Below are 25,709 nucleotides of genomic sequence, written 5' to 3' on the forward strand. Positions count from 1 at the left end.
TGGTTTTTTTTTTACCCCAGCCGAATTACATGACATCATTTTCCATTTATCTTTCAAACGTTTTTCCACATCAACCAATCTCGGTGACCGTTTATTAATTTGAAAATGAAAAATGCAACATTGTGGCTCATCAAAATTTACAAATTTACCTTCACGATCCATCAGGTGCATATTCGCTCGTCCTAACACAAAAATAAAATGTGAAATGTTAGGCATGCTGAATAAATATTTTGCAAAAATAAACGAATTTGTATCAGTCAATGCGACCACACAGGCCTAGTGAAATGCTGGTCCGACATACGTAGGTTTACATTCGACGCCGCAGGCCTAGTATGACTATGTAACCTTTTGAACCGGAAATCTTTACTTCACCGAGCCAAAACTTTACCTCAAGTTTTTGAATAAACTAGATTACTTAGCATTGGGGCAAGGGCAAATGGTACTTCTTGTGTGAAATTTACCGATCGAGACGTAGCTAAGGAAGTACAATTTCCATCATTTGCCCCACTGGTAAGTAATGTACGAAAGAAATATGTCTTTCTTGACTTCATTTTCCGTGCTAAGAAATATGTTGAACAATTTGATATGATTTGCCATGGGTTATGGTGATGTATATCGAAACACCTCATTCATGTCGAAAATAACCCAAATCCATCGAAAAAACCGATTGAAGTTAGAAAGTGCCAGAGGAATCATCTATCATCCCAAAATTTAGGAACCAACCTTGGAACACCTCACTTATATCGAAAATAACCCAAATCCATCGAAAAATCCGATGGAAGTTAGGTAGTGCCAGAGGAATCATCTGTCATCCCAAAATTTATGAACCAGCCTTGAAACACCTCACTCATGTCGAATATAACCCAAATCCATCAAAAAATCCGATGTAAGTTAGGTAGTGCCAGAGGAATCATCTGTCATCCCAAAATTTAGGAACCGACCTTGGAACAACTCGCTAATGTCGAATATAACCCAAATCTATCGAAAAATCCGATGGAAGTTAGGAAGTGCCAGAGGAATCATCTGTCATACCAAAATTTAGGAACCAACCTTGGAACACCTCATTTATATCGAAAATAACGCAAATCCATCAAAAAATCCGATGGAAGTTACGAAGTGCCAGAGGAATCAGTCTGAATCCCAAAATTTAGGAACCAACCTTGGAACATCTCACTCATGTCGAAAATAACCCAAATCCATCAAAAAATCCGATGGAAGTTAGGAAGTGCCAGAGGAATCATCAGTCATCCCAAAATTTAGGAACCAACCTTGGAACACCTCACTTATGACGAAAATAACCCAAATCCATCAAAAAATCTGATGGAAGTTAGGTAGTGCCAGAGGAATCATCTGTCATACCAAAATTTAGGAACCAACCTTGGAACACCTCATTTATATCGAAAATAACGCAAATCCATCAAAAAATCCGATGGAAGTTACCAAGTGCCAGAGGAATCATCTGTCATCCCAAAATTTAGAAACCGACCTAGTGGAAGTTATCATAAAATAACACACACCATTCACCACATCACCACCAACAACAAAATATACAACTCACACACACACACACGCACACACTAATACAAATTGGCTTTTATATGGCATTTGTATGGAGACTTTGGGGACTTTCAGGAAAATCTATAGAAACGTTAAGGAGTTGCTGGATCCACTTTTCCATAGGAACTAACTAACGTAGGCGATTTCAGTTATCTGAAAATTCGAGATTTTGCTTATTTTCATACAAACATCAATATTTCGAAGTTCAATATCTCGGCCAATTTTGAAGCTGCAGTAACGTGTGATAGCTCGTTGAACTCGTATGGATTCCGAGATTTTAGATATCCTAGTTTGGGGGTCGTTGGAGTTAAGGTACTAACGTGCGGGCATGACTTTCTGAATTTATTTGAGTGAAATTACTCAAAATTGGTGAAACTTACCAAGAATATGGTGAAATTTACTGAAACGTATTTTCTTTCGGTATTATATGCATCTATTTTTGAGAATAAAATTATCGTTCTTTGCGTTTTGCAACATTATTTTTTCGTAATTATTTATTTAACTCTATTTGCTTAAAGTTAAATGAGGACGTCAAAGAGATACGAATGAAGATAAAATAAACTTTCTGTAATAATACAATGTATGTATTTATTTAGTCGGTGCTTCAAAAAACCAGAAAAAAAAAGTTTAATTAATGTCAATGTTATGCAAACTGAAAAACTTTTAATTTACTTCCCTGTCTAAATACCGACGTGAAGGAAAAAGGTTTTTTTTTCTCTCTCTCCTCTTACACGTTCGTGTGACTTTGTTTATTTACAAATAATCTTGTTGGTAAGAAAATGTATTTCGCGGAAGATTGCAAATTTTAATTTCTGTTGAAAGCTGAAAATGTCACTAGATTGCTTTTGTGGTTTCGCATTTATAAATAATTCATTGAATTTTATGAATATATACATTGGAAAAGCCACAGGAATATTCTAATTAATGGAAATTCAATTTCCACACGAAAATGACGACTTTTTAATCAAAGATCCCAGAACATTGTGCACGGCTTTAGTGAACTTTAACTGTTGTAATGGTGTAAGTGTTACAGATCTGCAAACAAAAAAATGCTCGTTTTCATGTTGAATCGGAAGTGTATAAATGAAACATTTAAAAACCGTTATGCACAAATAACACGACTAAAATTGCAGTTGGTTAATCACACAGTTGAATGAAAATGCAAAAAAAAAAAATCTTGGAAAATCCACATGACCTCACCAGGTTGCTAAATTTTTAAAAGAAAGCATTAGTCATTAAAAATGTAAAAAGTGACGAAAGTCCCTGTGTATGTTTCTAAAACCACTGATGTCGTTGTAGTGCATTCTGTGATTGTACGCAAAAATTGTAACAACAAAAATTTGACCCAAAAAGTTTTAGAAAGAAAATTTGACAATAAAAAAGATTGTGTCACGTGTGGCAGAGCATTCGGTTTTTGAATGCCTTTCATAAAGAATTGTCTTGTCAGTAGTTTCCTCAACATGCGCCACTCGACTAATTCCTATGCAACTTGAGCTACTGAAAGATGCAAAGCTCGACCGATTTTAACGTGCTCGTTGAGCTCGTAGTGGTTGCTTGTGCTGGAAATCGCAGTAATCTTGCAATCAATCTAGTTATTTGATCGTCAAAATTAAAATTTTCATTCTGTTTCGAGGTCTCTTTCAGTAAAGACTAAAATTAACTTCAGTTCAATTTTCACTTCTTTTATTCGTCTTCGTCCTATCCTTAGAGTAATCATACCGGTTCTGGGAACTTTCGTAGTAGCATTCAAGTTTGATGCGCAATTTCCATCAGAAGATGGCATGATTACATTGTAAATTTTCTAACGCTTGTTCAACCGAAAATTTCCTACTGTCTCGGGAAGAGTCTAACGGAAACGACTGATGAAGACTAGCCCTCTCTAGTTTTTGACCGCCGTTAGCACTTGAGGTCGAAACAGTATTTTTTGTCTGCAGTTTCGCTGCACGCGACCCATGGGCAAGGGAAGAGCGAAGAGCTCTGTTCGGTTTTTCATTTTTTCTGCCATGACTTAATTAGATTATTTTAATAGCTTCGCGCTGTGGGTGAGTTCTAATGTTGCATCTAGTCCGTTGCTAAAGCGTAACGTAAAAAAAAACGGGCGCTGCCACTTCCGAATCTCTGAGAGGTGCCAACCTCATCCCCAAGGTAATCGCTCCAATATCTTATTATTTTTTTAATTCAAAATTCAATTTATTTCGAAACCTTCGCGCTAATTTGCCCACCAAGTCTCACACTATCAAATGGTTGCTAGGAATCTCGCGCCGCGTCATTCACAATAATTCACATTTTGACACATTTTGTATAAGGAAGATGTCACTTTGTGAGTTATTGTGAATGACGCGGCGCGAGATTCCCTAACACCTATCAAATATTTCGTTTTTCATGTCGGGGACACACTTTTTACGTAATTTTGTTCGTAATTTCCAGTCTATATATAATTCGTATAAGGTCCTATCGCGAATCCCTGCAACTTCCAACAGCTTGTGCTGCATTTTGTTTTGTGTTCTTAAATTTACTTACGTAAAAATTGCAATAACGAAATCACAGAAACCTCTATAAAATGTAAAGGTAAAAATGTGGGGTCTTTTGCATCTGCACGTTTTCTGCAGCCGCGTTACACTCTCAATCAACTGCAGTAAAACATTACACCTACAAATCGACTCGACTGAATCTCATTTTCATTTAATATTTTAACAGTTAGCCAATAATTCATTTTTATCTCTTGTGTAATATTCAATAAATGAAATAAATCAAATTCGGACTTCAAATAGAAATTCCAACATCATCGCCAATATAATATCTCTCATTTCTGTGTGTGAGTTTTTTTTTCGGTGTGTGATAGATGGGGATAAATGATGATTTAATTAAATATCATTTTTGTGCTGATTCCCTTTTTACCCGCTTACTTTTTCGATTAATAAGTTGCGATGTGACATACGAATTTATTCTCTATGTAAGACTAACCGACCGATTCCATTTCCCCGCCACACAAACCCACACAAATGGAATGAATTGTCATATAAATTTTCAACAAAAGAATTTTCTTCAATAAAAAGTAATGGATTTAATTGAATGTTTGTCTGGCTGTAATCTCCGCGAATTTATTATTGTGGCATTTCACACACACACACACACACAAAGGCTATGTGACTTTAATCGAAAGGAATAATAATAAAATTAAGTAAATCGACTGTGATAGAAGAAATGTATGCTATTCACATTGGTGATATTGTGATGATAACCCCATACTTCCTTCTAGCAATTTTTAAATATTTCGTCAGAATTTTTAATTTAGGAAAGTCACCCCAAAAGTAAACGGATTTATGATTAGAGAGCTAAGGTATGTCTCTCTCTCTCTCTCTCTCTCTTTCATTCATTTTTTGTTATTGCAGGGCTACGTCAGGTGAGGCCTTTTATTGAAAATCAATTTTGACCTCACTGACTTCTCAGAGTTTTCTTTCTTATGTCAAAAAGATATAAAGTCAATTTTGATGAGGGTTGGTACGGATCTACACAAGGCCTATTATTGAAATAGTACATTTCGTACCTAGGACTAAAAGTCTTTTTTAGCGTGTGAGAAGCTTCCAGACAGAGCCGAAGGTATGAAAATCGTATTTACACAACAAAAACGAGAAAATAGTCATTTTCATTCGATATAGTTTAAGATAAAAAATTTAAGAAGTTTTGCCCTGAGAATTCAAGGAGTATGACTCGCCCCTGTAGCGAGACCTAGTAAATTAATAGAAAGTTTTTAGTTAACCAACCCTGAGAAAATGTGGCGTTGTTTTCTTTACAATCAATCGGAACTGTTCGTCAAAATAAAGGAAATAACTTGTCGATGAATGTAGTCGCCAACTGATATTGAAACCGCCTCGGTAGATCTGTGGTTCCGGGTCGACGTTACTAGAGTTCTTCATCATTTGTCCTACTCTATTTCGAATTTCGAATCCTTCATAATACTTACATTCTAGAGCTGGGAACATAGTGACCTTGTGCAGTGGCAGAATTTTAGGAATTGAACCACTACCACCTCAACAGTTCAATAAATCCTAATGATAATAAAAAAAAAACTCAGAGATCCTTCAAAATTCTTAAATTCGAGAACAGGGAGCGATTTCGATGTACTTTTACAGGAGGAACATGTGATGACTGCACAGCTACGGACATATCTCCGAAACGAGCTCCCCGATTTCAATAAATAAACGAGCCGTCAGAACAGTCGGAGCGTTTGCTGCGACTGAGCCCCGTACGAACCCGTACATCTATTGCGTACGCGACCCTAGTTCGTCGGTCGCCCTACTCTTAACGTAAGTCTACTGCGCCCATAAACGTCGGTAAAGTAAAATTCTTATGAAATTTGTACGTCTTAAAAATTGCGCATAGCGCAATTACGAAGCCCCGTACGATGTTTCTTCCAAACGTAACACAAATTTAAAATTGACCTAAAATTTCCTCAGTCCCATATTAACCTATATTTACCTATAAATTTACCGATTTACCTATTTACCGATAAATATGCTAGTATATAGCTCAAAATAACTATCTATACCGTTATATAGCTCAATATAGCTCAATATAGCTATATATATTTATATATAGATATCCATATTTGGGATCCTTGAAACACCACACACACATAACCAATCACTTCCCACTGATCAATAACTTTGTAAGAATTATTTTCACCGATTTATATTGTTTTTACAAAAATCCAAAATGGCGGCGGACAGCCATTTTGTTAGGAGGTGGAAAGTACAACGGCTGCTTTACATTCGTTAGTACCTTTCAAACAAAAAAAAATTCATGAAATTCGGTCAAATTTTACTCGAGATATTAACAAAAAACACCACCTTCACTGTACGGCCGGGTAGCCTCATATAAGCTCACTCCAAGAGACCTAGCTCACGCTCCGGTGAATTTCATGGACTTTTTTTCCCTTATTGGTACGGTCAATACCTATATATTGAAGCAAAATCCATCTAAATACGTTCAAATTTGGCCAACCTACAAGCAAAAACGGCTTGCCGCCCTGCACCTAGTTCACACCAAGGGGTCTAACAAACGAGTCGGTCATCCAATTTCCATAAACTTTTTTTTTGTCGATAGGTATTGTAAATACCTTTCATTTGATGTATCACTTACCAGTGTAGCCTTTAAATGGCCAGAGAAATCTTTGGAAAACGTTAAAGCACTTATGGGGCCCCAACTCGGGAGGGGTCGACCCAAAATCGCCCATCTTCGAACTTAGCCTCACAATTTCAACTACCTTTCAGGAAATTTTTTTTTTTTGAAATAGGATTTGATTTACTCAAGATATCGACGTGACAGACAGACGGACAGACGGACAGAAGGACAGACGGACGGACATAATTTTTATTGCGGATTCGTTATCTATGAACATAGGCAAACACTTTGCCCTTACCGTCTGCTTCGAATTCCATCAATTACACACGGCACCGTAATCCTATAAGCCCCTTCGTACTTCGTACGGGGATAAAAACGAAAACGTAGCTCTTTGAATTCTCTATAAACCTGTCGAAGAAAGTTTTTGCGAATTTACAGTCTTTCTATCGGTTTCAGGGATTTTCCTTTGCGGATAAAATATTTTTCGACTTTGACCAATTTTTTCCGCCATATTGGATTCAAATGTCAAAAAATAAATTCCACCAGACTTTTCTTTATAATTTATCCTTTGAAAGTGGATTGATATCTCTTCTCGTTTACGAATGAAAAATCATAGAAAAAAAGGGACATAACGGCCGCTCACCGGAGAACGATTGAGCTGCCGTCTTGGCCCCACATCAATTTAGAATCAGGAATCGATACGTAACAATCTATAATCATCGTTATAACGATTTTGTAAAATGAACGATTTTTTGCCTAAGCAGGTCCACTAACTAAGATCTTGAGTGTGCCGCCTGGATTGACATTTTTCTTTTACCGGCATCATTAATCAACGATACGCAAACAAGACACGCAAAGGTCAAAACTGTTTTATTAGCCGTTTTACAATAATTTTTTGTTAGAATTCTCTCCAAATAAATACCAATTCAAAAGGGCAACACAAAAAAAATCAATTTTATGCATTATTTGTATTTGAATACAAAAAAAATTGTTTAAAAAAGCACATATGCATCAAACACTCCCCCTTCAATGACTCAATGTTGGATTTTTCCACCCAATAAAAATAAAATCAATTGGTGGAAATATATCGGGGACAGATAAAATGTTGCAAAACCATGCCATTAGAAAAGTGCATATAGCTAACAATTGCATATGTTAGAACGGATTCAATAAATGTTGCATTTGAACGTATAACAGCGTTGACTTATACCAATTATTAAATAACCGGAAGGCTATGAATGTTCATACGTTCAAGTTTTGTTTTTGAGAAATTGTGGCCGATCTATCGGGCAATGGGACTGTGTATTATGTTGTTTCCGATGGATTTGGATTTGTGTGCAATGTTCGCTTTTTTCGATGCACGAAGCATCGTTCGGAACGAATTTACGATGTTATTGGGTATATTTTGGGAGAGAAAAATTCATGGCTTCGGAAAATATGAAAATCGAACGATTTATTTGGCACACTTTCAATTTATATCCCTTTTGTACAGACGGCACCTCTGCATTTTTTTTTTTTTTTTTGAGAAAAGAAGTAACACATAAATCACATTCCAACGAGTAGAGACGTTTATGCGTATTAATGATTCATCTAATAAGAAAAATTGCTGGAAAAATGTTAAAAGTATCAACATTCTGCGGTGGTAATAACGCAAAGTTCCTAGAGAGAGATTTTCCACATTTTGTATCTGTAAGAATATCTGTGTAAATATTTATCTTTCTGGAAAGTTTTCTATTATTCAATTGCGCGCGGAGTGTAGAGGGTGTGTTATGTGTGCAATAGATTGAAGAAACAAAAACGAAAAAGTATGAGGAAAACTCCATAAATAATAATAAGTTGAAAGATAAATATCTTAGGGTGAAACGGCGAGAAAACAATTTCCAGATTTTTACGTTTTCATTTTTGGCGTGAAATAAAACACAGATCCTATCGATTTTTACGAGCACCAAAATTAAACGATTCTTCGACGATATTGAATTTTATTAATTTTCCATAAAACCGATATTGAATAACGTCCAACCTTTTCATTTAACTGATAATAATTTCGGTTACTAATTGCACCGTTTTCCTCGAATAAAGATATCATCGGTCACTGCCAGTTGCTCTACTTGTTGTGCGTGCGTACTATTACATTTTTTAGTTAAATTTAGGGTTGATGCAAGTGCTAATGTTACGATAACAGATGTCTAACACTTAGTAATTCATCCCGGTTGCGAATAGTGGCAGCATAATGTATTGTCGATGCTTTTTGCGCACTCCGCTTAATTCAAAATTTAAACGACTGGAACGTTTCTTCCTTTCACCTATCGTTATTAGCATGTTAAGATTAGTAGGTCGATTCTAATCATAATTATTTGATTATTGATTTGTTTAGAGACCTCACTAAATCCTTTTACGGGCAATAAAAAGTGCTGGCTTAACGTGATTTCCGAGCCACACCTCGAATCATGCTAATTGATATAGACTCAGACTCAGACTTCACATCTTGAGCTGGGGACCAGGCCCTGATCCCAGTCAGGCTCTCTTAGAACAGTAAGGGAAAAGCATGTCGCGTTTTCCTGTTACTTTTCGGCCATTCAAGCTGTCCAGAGACTGTCCTGGTTGTCTCTCAAGAATTCCCCAGGCCAGTCTAAGGTCTGCAGCGCTGGGCCGCCACTCAAGTTGCTAGAACTTATATACCTCTGTATGCTACAGAGGTAACTAACAACAACTGCCGCCGCTCGGTCTGACAGTCGGACTAGCTACAAATGCAATTTTTCAATCAGTCAATATAGTTAGTCGAATTACCTCTCTCGCCAGTGTACTTACCACGCACTTGGCTCACCGCCATTGTCATGTTTCTTGTTATCGCCGTCTGTTCGTCTCTTCCAACCTGCGCGATTTGACGACGTTCTTCCTGCACTTTCATCCGATCTCTGCGCACTTCAACAAGTACTCAGTAACCGCCCTGATTTAAACGCACGCGACTCATCCTACTCTACCGACCCAGTAGGAACAACAACCGCGTCGATCAGTCTTGGCTGGACTAGCTACTAAACTCCAACTTCAACGCTGACAACCCCCCACAGGAGTCCTTCCTGAAAAAAGCAAAAACATAGCTCCGAGCACAAATGCGTCAGCCCCGAACAAAAATACGACTGTCCGTGGAAAATTCATGTGCTCTAAGAAAAGTGTACCTTTGACGCAAATTCGGGATATAGGTACACTTGTCTCAAAGCACATGAATCCCCCACAGACAATCACATTCTCTATTCAAAACCGACACACCTGTACTCGAAACCATGTCTCCACTTTTCCCAAAAAAGAACCATGTAAGAGTTACCAGCGATCAAAAACCTCGAAACGCACAAACGAAGGCCACAATTTCAGCGTGCCCCTGTTAACCTCTTAAGTCACAAAAGGACAACCAAAATGCAAACGCTGGAAAATCCAGGGTCCACGCCAAGGGAAACAGTTGCACATAATTCAATAATCTAGACCATTTTTTGATCACCACGGGGACCTCCAGCGGTCTCATATCGTCAATGCACCTCCAACGGTCGCTCCGCTGATGCTTGGGCTGCGATGCTCCTATAGCGCATTCTTATCGTTTGCACTTGACGTCCATTTTTCACGTAAACTTTTCAATCAAAATGGCGACCGGCCGCAAGCGAAGGAAAAAACGCAAAATCACCAACCTCTCTCCCGCACAAACACAGAAAAAACACAGTTCACGCACTCAGAAGCACCCAACACGCAATCCTCACCACCTCGAATCATGCTAATTGATATAGAGCCTAAATGTAGGCGAGACCTATGAACACAAATTCATTGAATTTGGGTTACATCAATCAAGTCATTCAATGTGTACATCGTTGCAGCCACCAAAACACACAGCACACAACACACTGTAACTACCCAAATTATGAAGCTTGAGTGAACATATATCAATGAATCTAATAAAACTAGGCATGACCCGAAAGTACTTAAACTCAGCTTTCCAACGAGCCCACTCTCACCAAGAACGATCATTTATAGCGGCCAAAAAATTAGGTTAAAAAACATCCTTTTTCGACCTTCGCACACCTACCACCAGCAACCAGGTGTGGCTCGAGACTATGTGAGGCCTGTTTTGAGGTCTACTGGCAAAGGCCTTTCAAACCATGTGTATATCCATCCCAGACGAAATGGGTCCGATTTTGATAGGTGGATTTTCAAAAGAATCCCTAATAACCATTGGGTTAAGTAATGACCTACTGTCATTATAATGATGGTTAGAATCGGCAAAGCCGAAGGCGCGTATCATAATAACACTCGTCAAAATAAACATCTGGACATAGGTGCATATCATTTTTTATGTGTCGATGCAAAGATAAACCCAAACTCCCCTCCGAGTTGATGAATAATGTTAGTCTTACCACACAGAGACATATAACATACTTTAGCTATTCGGACATAGTGCGAATACTCTTTTTTTAACAAAAGTTATATTCAGTGTGAATAGCATTTCCGATAGAAATTTCGGATCATGTCCGGAGCGATAGCGGAGGACTTGACGCAGTCTAACTTCCAAAAAAAGAACGAAGAAAATTTTTTGAGACGCGACAACTATATATAGGCGAGAATTTAAGTTTCTTTCCTTTGGCCTGTATCACCACAAATCCTATTCTATCTTATTCGTGCTTCAAATACGAGCAAAACGAGCTATCACTCGACTATGTAACTTTAAAATTGCCGGAGATACATCGTTTTGAAGTTGGTCATTTTGATAGAAAATGCACCAAATTAACGTTTTCCAAACAATCAAAATCTTTCAACTTACTCTGTATGTTTCTATCTATCTGTCTATCTGTCTATCTGTCTATCTGTCTATCTGTCTATCTGTCTATCTGCCTATCTGTCTATCTGTCTATCTGTCTATCTATCGACGGTCGATCTCGGAAACTAGTCAGCCAATCTCCATGAAATTTTGCAGGAACCTCAGGGTGGGCATAAAAATGAAAATATGATACGCCATTACCCCAGGAAAAACCAGAATTTTGTTTTATTGGCCTCGAAGTGGTTTCTGAGTGTGGTTTTCGAGGGTCGGGAACGCGTTTTCGGCTGTAGCTTAGCTGTATTGAAACCTACAGAGGCGTGCGACCCATCAAATGAAAGGTATTCGTAACACGATTCGAACAAAAAAATAATTAAAAAAATCGGGGCAGATTCGTTTGAGCTAGAGTGATTAGAGTGACCAAATTTTGAGCTACTCGAGCGTAGGATGAAAGGACTAATATTTTTTTGGGTTATGAGAGATAGAGAATTACTTTCTTCGGCAAAGTCTCAGAGTTTTACGAGTAGAACAGAGGGGCATATGTGAAAAATGTCGAAAGTTGGAAATGGGTGGGTCAATTATGTTTTTAGAGGTATTTCTTGAATGGTGGCAGATAGAGAATTACTTTCGTCAAATTTTCGATTTTCGTCAAATTTTCGATTTTCGTCAAATTTTCGATTTTCGTCAAATTTTCGATTTTCGTCAAATTTTCGAATTTCGTCAAATCTCGACAAATTTTCGAATTTGGTCAAATTTCGTCAAATTTAGTCAAATTTTTGATTTTCGTCAAATTTTCGATTTTCGTCAAATTTTCGATTTTCGTCAAATTTCGTCAAATTTTCGAATTTCGTCAAATTTTCAATTTTCGTCAAATTTTCGAATTTCGTCAAATTTTCGAATTTCGTCAAATTTTCGAATTTCATCAAATTTTCGATCTTCGTCAAATTTTTGATTTTCGTCAAATTTTCGATTTTCGTCAAATTTTCGATTTTCGTCAAATTTTCGATTTTCGTCAAATTTTCGAATTTCGTCAAATTTTCGAATTTCGTCAAATTTTCAAATTTTGCCAAATTTCCGAATTTCTGTTATAAACTGTTATAAAAAGCAGAGTTCTAAAACTTCTAAAACGACTGATATCCCAAAAAAAATCTCTTCGAGAAAAGTGTGACGCAGTCTTTGAAGTACAATTTCTAAAATGAATGATATCGCTAGAGTTGACGCTTTCAGCTTCGTTACGCAAAAATTAAATTTTACACCCAATTTTAGTTCAAACAAGCTGGCTAAGTTTTTCTCATCATCTGCCAAATAATTTTTACCAAAAAAAAAATTGACTGGAAACAACCAAAATTTTACCAAAAAAATCTGCGTCGCAAAGTGGCAAATGTTCAGGAACAGACCAGCAAGAAAATTTATCTGCCACATGCGACGCAGAATTTTTTGGTAAAATTTTGGTTGTTTCCAGTCAAATTTTTTTTTTGGTAAAAATTATTTGGCAGATGATGAGAAAAACTAAGCCAGCTTGTTTGAACTAAAATTGGGTGTAAAATTTAATTTTTGCGTAACGAAGCTGAAAGCGTCAACTCTAGCGATATCATTCATTTTAGAAATTGTATTTCAAAGACTGCGTCACACTTTTCTCGAAGAGATTTTTGTTGGGATTCAAATTAAACCTGAACCAGACGTGGTTTCTCAGAACAGGTAACACTGACCTGTTTCGAGCATTAACAGAAAGTAATATCTTCACTAAGTCATCGTTTCTTCTGAAGTCGTCAGATCTTTCGGGAGATTTCGATTTTCGACTTCTAAGCTTCTAAGTCAGTAGGTGGAACGTGAACGGACACCGAAAAGAAATGTCATGTTTTTCTGTGATTGTGAAAAAAGTATCGAAAATTTTGTTTTAAAAGCGTAATGATTGTCATTATAACGTAAAATACAATTTGATCGGACCAATAACACCTCTGGATCACTGGTCAATTGGAGCAATCGTGATGGGATTCGCGATATTGCATATTTTCATTTAAAAAAACCACCAAGCAACATAACCCGAAATACATGCGACACAGAGAAAATGACACATCAGACAATGAGTGTACACGTATCTATCCAGTGGATAATGATTGCCGAAGCGCCCACATACCGATTTGAGAATCATCGACAAGGCACAGAACATTTCCTGTGTGGGACCTCGGGCAAGCTTCCCTGTATGGACATCGCGGGCTGCGGCACGCAGATTGGATGATAACAAATATCGAGTCAATTTTGGCCGTGCATAACAGAATGGTCAATCATCGTTTTACTCACACAAATGTCCTATGAGCGTATCTAAGTTCTAGGTATACTGCATACACGGGCTTGTTCAGAGTAGACATGGTTGTATTGGGAGCTAGAAGATATATCGTATATGGGAGTGTGCTGTTAGCGAGGTTTCACGGAAACGCATAACGCAAACATGGGTGAGAAATTCTTAATAGACACCAACTGGGTGTACACAGTTAGGACTTGAGAAGAGACATGTATTGTCGGGAGCACGAGAATGTATCGTTGACAGCATCACATACCTGTCGAGGCTCATTTGGCATACCAATATATCTGTTGCACACTCTGAATAGAAAGCGTGCGATTGTGTTAAATGCGGGAATCTAACTTAGATGCACGACTAGGCGTAATGAAAGACGAGTAATGTGCGGTACAACCACACCATGCACAAACCAACAGTACCATCAATGTCATCATCACACCAACAACCACACTCGAAGAGCACGACACAATGGGCCCAACAAGGATGGCCTTGGTGTCTTTTTTGTTGTAAATTCAATTGTAATTTGTAAGAGAAAACTCTTGAATAAAATCAATCAATCAATCAAGTAGCTTCTCTATATAAAGTAATCATATGCAGGGTCAGCTTCTAATTTTCAAGTTTTACGTGGAATCACCATAAGCGATTGCGAATAGCATCTACCGTCGGAATAATTCAAATGACATGAATTAATAAGAAACCTGACGAACGAAAAAAGTTACCATAAAAAAGCTCGTTTTCATGTGATTACATCAAATTTCGATGCAAAACGCAATAAGTGGAACATACCTTGAAAACAATTTTTTTTCTACATAAATTTTAATATCAACATCAAGCTTCGTCTCTCAATTATTTTTGCTGAATCCGCAAGCGTTGCAAACTTTTTTGACAACTAACAGATGTTCGCATAAAAAGTAAGAGAAGAAGAAGAAGTAAAAAAAAATATTAAGTGAAGAATTTCTTACAAGTTTTGTATTTACAAGGAACGAAAATAATATGCTTCGAAATGTGGCTCGTTAGTTTCACAGATCGTAAATATTGACTCAAGCAAATTTATAAAATGTCGCGAAATCATTCACTCGTAATAAACTACAATATTTACCAATTTTTCTGAAAGTTTAAAATTTTAAGAGGAACTGAATTAATTAAAATTTCCACTTTTTCATGTTTTCAAAAACGTTGTGTTCACCTCGCTTCGCTTTGGCCGCGAGCTAGGGAATGCAATACCGGTACCAATCCCGGTACCAGTACCGGAAAATCCCAGTCCCGAATCCCGGTATTGATCAAAAAATCCCGAGATTAGTACCGAAATTTAAAATCCAGTTTTCACTGACAAAAAAGTTTCGAAAAACTCACCTGTTGGAGGTAACTTTGTCTACAGGTAATCTACATTATCTGCCGCAGCTGTATTTTTTGCATGGGGCGCTACAGTTGTGGCAGCTATTGTATATTACCTGGAGACAAAGTTACCTGCAACAGGTGAGTTCGAATCTTTTTTGTCAGTGTTTTTTTTATAAAATTTTGAAATCGATCAACTTGTATGATTCAAACTACTATGGCAATATAAGATAAACATTGAAACATAGGATTAATTAACGTTTTTCTCTTATGTCGTATTATTTGCAAACACAGAAAAAGACGTTTTTAAAACTACGATGGCTAGCAACGCACTTCACGCATGCATGATCATAGTGGTCGGCTGCAGAAAGTACTCTATTTTACATAAAAATATTTTTATAGTGTTCTACGTTTGTATAATACACTGTCCAGTTTCAGTACTCTATTTAGAGTATCATCCATGCTTGAAGTGTTTAAAATCTTTCTGGTGAGTGTCTGCTGCTCATCAAACCAACTAGCGTTGAATCTGAACGTGCATTTCCGGCTTGCCGTTACTTGCGTAGTAAAATATATTGTGGATTTAGGCGATATTTCACAAAACTGCCACTAATTGACGCTGTCGGGAAGTCGGTCTTCTGTCACTTCACACGATTTATATTTTCAAAGGCAGCGTGCTTGAAAATTTACATTACCTAACAAATCAATTAATTTTTAAATCACAGAGCACAAAAATTTGCGATTGTGACGACAACAAGTCCCACAACTTATACGTTCAAGATTGAACGATGATACGTTAAGTGCATTGTGAGCATTTTTCCAAAGAGAAAATTGAATTTACAATGTGACATCTACGCTGTTGCAAACATAAAGTAAAGTTACCCGGCCTTCACACAGCGACGTAAGTATCGAATTTCTTTTGTCGTAGTGTCAAATTTGATATTTAGAACAAAATAAATTCGATACGTGTTTCACTGTGAGTAAGCACACTTAACTGTACCATTAAAAAACTTAAAAAAATGAGAATAAAATGAAAATAATTTCTTTTACTGATAATTAATCCATATCTTTTCAGTACCGGAAATCCCGGTACTGGTACCGGTACTGAGTTTCTCAATCCCGAATCCCGGGATTCAAAAATCGGTACGGGATTGCATTCCCTACCGCGAGCATCGCCCTTCTTGGAATTTCCTATTTTATCCCCTCGGTAAACAAGTTACTATTTAAAAAAAAATCTAAAATCTGAAAGTCCACATCTGGAGACTTTGATTTTGATTCCATTTTGTCTACAGTGCAGCATATTTATTAATTGATGTTAAACATACACCCAGGCAATATATTCGTTGCGTTTAGACTATCCTGTCATTATTATTATTTTATTATTATACTCTTCAGGAACAATAGGAGAAAAGTCGATGGAATAATCATTCCAACTGTAAACGGAATTCCTATCTCATTCGTTAATGAAGTAAAATACCTAGGTGTTATCCTAGATTACCTACTAAGTTGGATACCGAACATCGACAACCGCATACACAAAGCTACAATAGCACTTTGGCAATGTAGGAAAGCATATAGTAACTCGTGGGGCTATACTGGATCTTTACATCGGTAATAAGACCGATACTACTGTACGGATCTTTTCTTTGGAACCATAAATGTGGCCAAAAATCGGTCATTGACAAACTCAATAAATTTCAACGCTTGGCCTGTAAAGCAATTACTGGAGTATGGCACTCGATGCCTACAGTAGCTTTAGAAGCACTCCTTGATTTAACACCTCTACATTATGGTAGAATCAGAAGCGCTGTTAGTACTAAGCAGACTATCACGAAACTCAGCAGTCAAATTTAGAGATGCTGGTCACGCAGCTATCTGGTTTAGGTCGAAAACGATCCCCAGTCTAGCCACCATTCATTCAAAAACAGACTACATCACACCGACGTACAGATTTGAGATTTGAAATAGCTATTCCTGAAAGATCGCAGTGGAATTGCTCCCACTCATCAACAATACAAATTTCTATACAGATGGTTCTCTTATGAACGACGCTGCTGGCGCAGGAGTATCATGCGAAACACTAAATGTAAAACTATCAATCCCCCTAGGGATTAACTGCTCAATATATCTAGCTGAAGTAGCAGCAATAATAAAATGTTGTGAAGAAATTACAAAAAAGGAAATTGAAGATCATGATGTCTCAATATACACAGACAGTCAAGCTGCAATAAAAGCTTTAGGAACACCTAAAATCGATTCAGCCCTAACGCTAAAATGCTGGGAATCACTAGAATATCTCTCACACTTAAATAGAGTAAATCTTACTTGGGTTCCGGGACATTCGGATATTGCAGGAAATGAAATAGCTGACAGGTTGGCTAAACAAGGAGCACTCATGACAGTTGATTCGCTTCCAGAGCCACTTATAGGTATCCCAACCTCTATCATCAAGCACAAAATAAATGAATACAGGCATCATAGATTCTTTGATTACTGGAGAAATCATGAAGGATGTAGACAATCAAAGAGTAATATCCCACTACGTAAAAACCACACAAAGTTTTTAGTCAATCTGAGCAGAACTAGACTTAAGGTATATACAGGAGTAATGACGGGACATTTTAACTTTAACAAACACCTTACGAACATCGGAAAAAGACATGATGCGGGTTGTGATCTATGTGGGGAACACGTTGATTCAGCCGACCACTACTTATGCCAATGTCCAGCATTCATTTCTTCAAGATTAAAATACCTGGGCAACTTTACAATAAAAATCGGCACAATCGAAACGTTACACCCCAGGGATATCCTAAACTACATCTGTAGTACAGGTAGATTCCAACAAAAATACGGAGTGTAGCACACTGGCATAACTTATAACATGGGTAGCACAACGGGCCCACTGGCGGCCTAAGTGCATGTTTACTTAAGCAATTAAGGAGACGCCCTATTTAATAATAATAATAATAAATCCTGTCATGGCTGTAACTTCTATTATCAAAACGAAAAAGTAAATTTTCGATGTGAGGCACTGTTTGAACTATCCAAGGCTTCGTCAATTCCGCATCGCACTTGGAGCGCTTAACAAATGTTTGCTTTCAGTAATAGCTGAGCACTGCTTCTATCACGAACGCTCATTTATTCAACGTCAAATGTGTATGAGTGTATGATTGCATGTGTTGTGTGTTTCTATTCACACCAAGAAATCATGACTCCTATCCTTACGATATAATGCTAAGCATATGTTGATTGCATAGGCCTGCGAATATTTATGTTCATGCTAGAAGCAGAGCTGTGGTAATAGTAATGAATTTATATCGCAATTTACGCCATCTATTTCACATTTGGGTTTGTGCAGACATTAAGCTGAATTGGCTTTACTTGCGATTTAAAAACAATTCATCCGTGTACATCGTTTCATCCGACAGTAAAGCGAAAGCTGAGTCCAATATTTTCGTTGTTCACTTTGACAGCTGTCACGTAACCGGAGACAAAACGGAGATCTGTTTCCTTAACGGAGGTAATGCGATTCATTCAATTGCTCAAAGACTTTATGGATTGAACCTGCCAAGATATAAGTTTTCCTTTACTAGGGAGAGAAAATGGACTTTCCGTCCCTAGGGAAAAGTCTTTCCCTCCTTCGTAAAGGAAAACGTCATAATACACTAGGGAAATAAGTTGATATTTCGTATCACGATGAGTAAAAGTACCTCGGGCTAAATCCATCGGCCACTTTTACTCATACGAAATGGATACGAAATATCAAAACGAAGTGACTATTGGCAGGCGCCTGCCAATAGTGAAAATATTATTAATATGACTATTGGCAGGCGCCTGCCAATAGCCAAAATGTTATTAAAATGACTATTGGCAGGCGCCTGCCAATAGCCAAAATATTATTAAAATGACTATTGGCAGGCGCCTGCCAATAGTGAAAATTTTATTAAAATGACTATTGGCAGGCGCCTATCAATAGTTTTTCTTATACAATTTTGACTATTGGCACAGACGATAATTTAAAAAGGAAAATGCTATTCGCATTACGTATTCTAGAGCTTTCGAAACCAAATATTATTAACGACTTTATAACAGAATATTAATTAGATCAAATAGTCAGTTATATTAACCTTTTATGAATCATATGGTTCAGGCATGTGTTTTGTTCCTACTTAATCCTTCTACAGATTGTGTGAGGGAGAAGTTTAGTCTGATACAACTAAATTCATTTCTACAATTTGTAGGAGTAAAGATTTTGGTTTGTTCCTACAGAATTCATCGTTCTACAAACTTTACAATGAAAGAGTTTTGTTTGTTCCTACCGAATTCATTTCTCTACATACTGAGTAAAGGTGTTGTTCGGTTTGTTCCAACTTCCAACTGAATTCATCCTTCTACAAACTGTGTAAGGAAGGACTTTGGTTTGTTCCTACCGAATTCATCCTTCTACAATTTGTGTGAGGAAGGAGTTTGCTTTGTTCCGACTAAATTCGTCCCTCTACAATTTGTGCGAGGAAGGAGTTCGGTTTGTTCCTACTGAATTCATCCTTCTACAAACAGTGTAAATAAAGAGTTTGGTTTTTTTCATTCTCCTACAAACTGTGTAAGGAACGAGTTTGATTTGTTCCAACTGAATCCATCCTTCTACAATTTGTGTGAGGAAGGAGTTTGGTTTCCTCCTACTGAATTCATCCTTCTACAATTTGTGTGAGGAAGGAGTTTGGCTTGTTTCTACTGAATCCATCCTTCTACACACAGTGTCAATAAAGAGTTTGGTTTTTAATTCTCCTACAAACTGTGTAAGGAAAGAGTTTGATTTGTTTCAACTGAATTCATCCTTCTACTAACTGTAAAAGGTAAGAGTTTGGTTTGTTCCAAATTTACTCATCCGTTTACAAACTGTGTACAGAATGAGTTTGGTACTGAATTCATACTTTTTCAACTTGAATAAGGAAGGTTTCTGTATTCTGATTGATCAACTGAATTCATCCTCCTACAAATTGAATGATGAAGGTGTTCGTTTTTTTTAACTGAATTTATCCTTTGACGAAATACGCCTCATTTCGTCATTTTGTTGGACCTTGACCAAAGGTCACTTCCTCAGAATGTGCGAATAGCGAAGAAGAGGCTATTCGTATGTACATACATTGTGCGAATAGTCACTTCATAATATGATGAGATGACGAATAACGCACATAGACAAAAAGTACTAGCAGAAAAATTCAAGGTGCCAATGGGTCATCTCTAAACTGATCACAGCATATGCTGTGTCGTCTTCATTAATCTAGTACAAAAAGTATATTACATTGGGTGCTGCGAAAGTCATACACTACATGAAGTACCAATTTTGTGTTACGAGACGAACTCACAAGTGTGTATTTAAACAACAAGGTTAGCTGATTGTCATTATCTGTTTGCTACCTTTTTGTAATGTCCACATCATTTCATAGAATAGGCGATTACATCTGGAGAAAATTTATTTAATAAACTTTTCTATGCAATTCTCAAAAGCTAATTAACATATAGATTGCTGAGAAATATTAGAAATTATTGAGCTGTAAATTTGAATAGTCCAGAATATTAAAATACACTATTCGCAGGCGGAGAGGTGTAGCATGTCGAGAATATTAGATTAGTTGGCGCCGCGCCAACTAATCTAATATTCTCGACATGCTACACCTCTCCGCCTGCGAATAGTGTATTTTAATATTCTGGACTATTCGCAGGCGCCTGCCAATAGTCATTATAATAATATCTCGCTATTGGCAGGCGCCTGCCAATAGTCACTTTAATAATACTTTCACTATTGGCAGGCGCCTGCCAATAGTCATTTTAATAATATTTTGACTATTGGCAGGCGCCTGCCAATAGTCATTATAATAATATCTGGCTATTGGCAGGCGCCTGCCAATAGGACCTACCATATCAAAATCCTTCCCTTGTGCAGTAATATACTATTTCATTGGTCGACAGCTAAGTTTAATCTTTCAATCGCCAGTCAGTGGCTTAATTCAAAGCAGTTTAAAAGGTCGGTCGGTTCAAAATTATTGTCCTACATTTGTTCAAACTTAACGAACCGAAACGCAAAATTCACATACGATCGATGTTATTACTTTCGCTCCTTGTTATGCAAAGTTGTATTACAATTGGAGTCTTCATTCGTGAAAATCGCTTCCCAGTGGCATACAGCAGTTGAAAGCCTGGGGATTTCACTTTATTTTTTTCAACTTTTTACTACTTTTCCATGTGTATGCCATTTTTGGTAAGCACATTACTATGCAAGGTTATGTGAGGTGATTTTTCTATTTTACCAGCGGAACACCATTTCATTTAGAATGGTGTCGTAATTAAAACTTTATAAACTAGACTAGACGGTTGTGTGTGTCGTGAATGCGTCTACGATTGGATTTTAAAATAAATGTGGCCGAAATGCATCGTTGTGGCATTTCATTTTTTGTATCCATAATTTCTAAACGCACATCCTACATAACATCAGCACAACAACACGAAATTTGTATATAATATATGTCAACATATACGGCTAGTTGGTTCCACTTGCACCCTTAACTGTTTGTCAGTCTCCCCCTCCGAATTTTCCAACAATTTTCTCTATTGCATCAGTTTGAATGATTCACTAGATTTTGTATAATAACTGATGTTATGCATAGTGTACAACAAGATTGTATATAGATTATGGAAAAGAGATTTGAAAGCAAACAAGAAGCATATATTTGGCAATGACCACATTTAACCAGCGTGAGTCATTGTAAATACTTTTGTGGCTAGACAAATAACAATCACAGAGAGATTTATGTTCGGATGGAGCATGCGAATGTGAAAATTCTGTAATACGTTAGGAGTATGCAAAAGATTGAGTTCCGCTAGCAATTCTATTTGAAATACGAGAACCATTTTCACATGTACACCCTATCCGCCAAAAAACACTTAAATGGTAAATGTGACGCAAGTCCTTTACCTTACTTACAAAATAACTGATATCTCTGAGGGTGACGCATTGGGCGTCGTACGCAAAAGTTTTATCAACAAAAAATTGACTCAAAAAATTTGTGAAAGAAAATTTTACAACAAGAAATTTGCGTCACAAGTGGCAAATGTTGAGGAACGTATTGTTAGGAAAATGGTTGAAAAATGTACTGAAAGAATTTAAACGAAAGAAAACCGAATCATCTGCCACTTGTGACGCAAATTTCTTGTTGTAAAATTTTCTTTCACAAATTTTTTGAGTCAATTTTTTGTTGATAAAACTTTTGCGTACGACGCACAATGTGTCACCCTCAGCAATGTCAATTATTTTGTACGTAAGATAAAGGACTTGCGTCACATTTACCCTTTAAGGGTTTTTTGACTGATATCACCACTTTTGTAAGTATGTCACTTCGACAAAAAAACCTTATGGAAATTAAAAAATGGTAGAGAAATCAGTCTGAATCCCAAAATCTAGAAACCAATCTTGGAACACCTCACTAATGTCGAATATAACCCAAATCCATCAAAAAATCCGATGGAAGTTAGGAAGTGCCAGAGGAATCATCTGTCATCCCAAAATTTAGGAACCAACCTTGGAACACCTCACTCATGTCGAAAATAGCCCAAATCCATCAAAAAATCCGATGGAAGTTAGGAAGTGCCAGAGGAATCATCTGTCATCCCAAAATTTAGGAACCAACCTTGGAACACCTCACTCATGTCGAAAATAGCCCAAATCCATCAAAAAATCCGATGGAAGTTAGGTAGTGCCAGAGGAATCATCTGTCATCTCAAAATTTAGGAACCAACCTTGGAACACCTCACTCATGTCGAAAATAACCCAAATCCATCAAAAAATCCGATGGAAGTTAGGTAGCGCCAGTGGAATCATCTGTCATCCCAAATTTTAAGAACCAACCTAGAGGAAGTTAATACTTAATGATCCACACAATTTCCAACAAGAAACACATCCCACAACATTATATACCATTCACCACATTACCATCCATATCATGCAACAAAATATACAACACAACACACACACACACACACACAAATTGGCTTTTATATGGCATTTGTATGGAGACTTTGGGGAGCTCCAGCTACCAAGATATGGGTTTTTTCCAACTTTTGGAAATTCTATTCTTATTTTTGGACCATTATTAGCTTATAACCAAAATTTCAGGAAAATCTGTAGAAACGTTTAGGAGTTGCTGGATCCACTTTTCCATAGGAACTATAAGTAACTAACTAACGTAGGCGATTTCAGTTATCTAAAAATACGAAATTTTGCTTATTTTCATACAAACATCAATATTTCGAAGTTCAATATCTCGGCCAATTTTAAAGCTGCAGTAACGTTTGATAGCTCGTTGAATTCGTATGGGTTTTTAGATTCCAGATATTCTAGTTCTAGTCCTTAGCCATTGGAGCCAAGGGGGAGAAGTCAAAAAGTTGCTGTAAATATGCTCCGCCGTCCTCAAAATTTTTTGTGTAAAACATTTAATATTTTTGGTAGTGGACTTGCGTCACGCCCGCTTACTAACGTGCGGGCATGATAGGCAGTTGTGACAGTGCCGTAGCCAGTTGGGGGTACCACTCTTGGAAATAACTTTTTTTTTTCAATTTTCCCTAAACAAAATTTATTTCCTTTATTTCTTTTTTCGCTAGAGACTTCAAAGGGTGGATTTTTTTAATGTAGATAATTGTGACAGGCAGGTTTGTCGGAAAGTCCAACAGTTCTATTTTCGTGGTTACGTTGGATTTTCATACAGACCTGTCTGTCACAATTATCTCTATATAAAGGGAGTTTCTACTGTACACCTTTTACCTCTTCGTTCACTTTACAGCAATGGAAAGTGGCAAAAGTTTTCATTGTTTGATAATAAACGGAACTTTCATCATAACTTTCCAACTATTGCGGAAACAGATATCTTAAAGCAACTAACATTTCATATTGTATGATTGGCTTATTATATAAACGTCAGGGCTGGACTGGCTCAAAAAATGGCCTTCGGGCGTTGTATGAAAAAAAATTGTATATTCCTTGCTTCCTTATCGCGCCCTCTCTGTGATTCACTATGTATGTGTTAATGAATGAAAACTCTGATGGATCAACTACTGGCAATTGCTGGTATGGTAATTATGGTTCATTAAAAGATCGCAGTCGATGTTTCCTTTACAATTTTTATTTAAACCATTCGCGAAGAAAGTAATGTCTCCGTTGATAAATTCAACGTTTTAAACAACGAGACACAATAAAATCGCCGGCTCTCTACCTTCCATCTGTATATATAGTACACTTTAAAAACAATTGCAATGCTAAAAGTGAATTAGACAATGTAACTATAGCTCGGGTAGCTTAACGCAATTCAGCAAATCTTTTCTCTTTTATCGTTTAATTTTCTGCTGTAAACTTTTCATTTATTTCTTGCGTTCCACATTATTATCATTATTTTCCTTCTCGAAGAATTAATTTGTGCATTACGCTACGTCTTCAATTGACTGTTCCAACGGAAGATAACTATTATTGAGTTGGTTGGGCGATGTTAATGGGTAGAGAGTGGCTTTACTGTGTGCTTGTTTGAAAATCTTTCGAAAAACTGAAAGCAATAAACAAGCAGACTTGTTTTTAAATCTTATTTGTGGGGTTAACATGAAAAAGAAATAAAACACACGAAAAAAAAAATGGGAATGATAGTGAATTGAGGGTGGTTAGAAGAGTGGTGGTAATTTGATCGACTTCGCTTATTTAGTTTTTCTTTTTTTTATCGAAACAGTTATATACATTCGCTTTGCAATACGTTACAGTCTGCTATTCATAATGTAATAGAAGTTGATTTATTAAATTTTTAATTTAGGTACTCTGTCGGATGCATATAATCAATGTTTCAAGTTTGAATTTATTGAAGAAAAAAAAACGAGGTATGAGCGCTGAGTACAGTTTCTTGTTTTGTTTGTGTCTCAACATTTAAATGAGGTAGAACGATATAATTGAATCGCGAAAGCTTTGGAAAATTGGTACATATAACATGAACCACAGGATATTAATTGGATACTGTTCCACATTCACATTCACAGAAGGATTCTTTTCAAAACAACCGACCGAAATCGGACACATTTTCCAGTGGACATTTTAATACGTGCCCAGAAAGGTATTCGACCCTAAAAGTCAAACCACTTTTAAGAAAATTCTTCAAACACGACTGTGTCGTTCGCGGCTCGATTTCTCTCACCTAGACAGCAAACTTGAAGTACTGAAGGTTGAATTTGAGAGGTACCGGACTCAGTACAAAGAGTGTTATTACGAAGACTTGTTCAGGGAATGCGATGATTCCAGGCGCATGTGGAAGAATATAAACGGTCTATTGGGTAGATCGAAACGTAAAAAGCAAACGGTTTCTCTGAGGAGTAATGGATCGGCCATTAGTGAAAGCTTGGTATCTCGATATTTTAACGAGTTTTTCGCGAAGGTGGGTGAAGATTTGGCCGATAGTATTCCGGCGACTGATCAAGATGATCTAAATGAGTTTAACACTTTGACGGATAATCCGTTGTCCATTTTTTTTGACCCTGTGACTGACGATGAAATCGTGGCGATTATTGCCAAGATGG

General features: G+C 37.0%; 1 long non-coding RNA gene across 1 annotated transcript; it reads left to right on the top strand.

Moving 5' to 3' along the window:
* Positions 1 to 279: 279 nt before the first annotated feature.
* Positions 280 to 18,854, top strand: LOC119067701. Its single transcript, XR_005085989.1, has 3 exons — positions 280 to 290; positions 13,864 to 13,873; positions 18,690 to 18,854. It is a non-coding gene; the product is annotated as an uncharacterized LOC119067701 (long non-coding RNA).
* The last annotated feature ends 6,855 nt before the right edge of the window (positions 18,855 to 25,709 follow it).

The sequence above is a fragment of the Bradysia coprophila genome, assembly GCF_014529535.1.
Source record: "Bradysia coprophila strain Holo2 chromosome X unlocalized genomic scaffold, BU_Bcop_v1 contig_128, whole genome shotgun sequence".
NCBI classification, from domain to species: Eukaryota; Metazoa; Arthropoda; class Insecta; order Diptera; family Sciaridae; genus Bradysia; species Bradysia coprophila.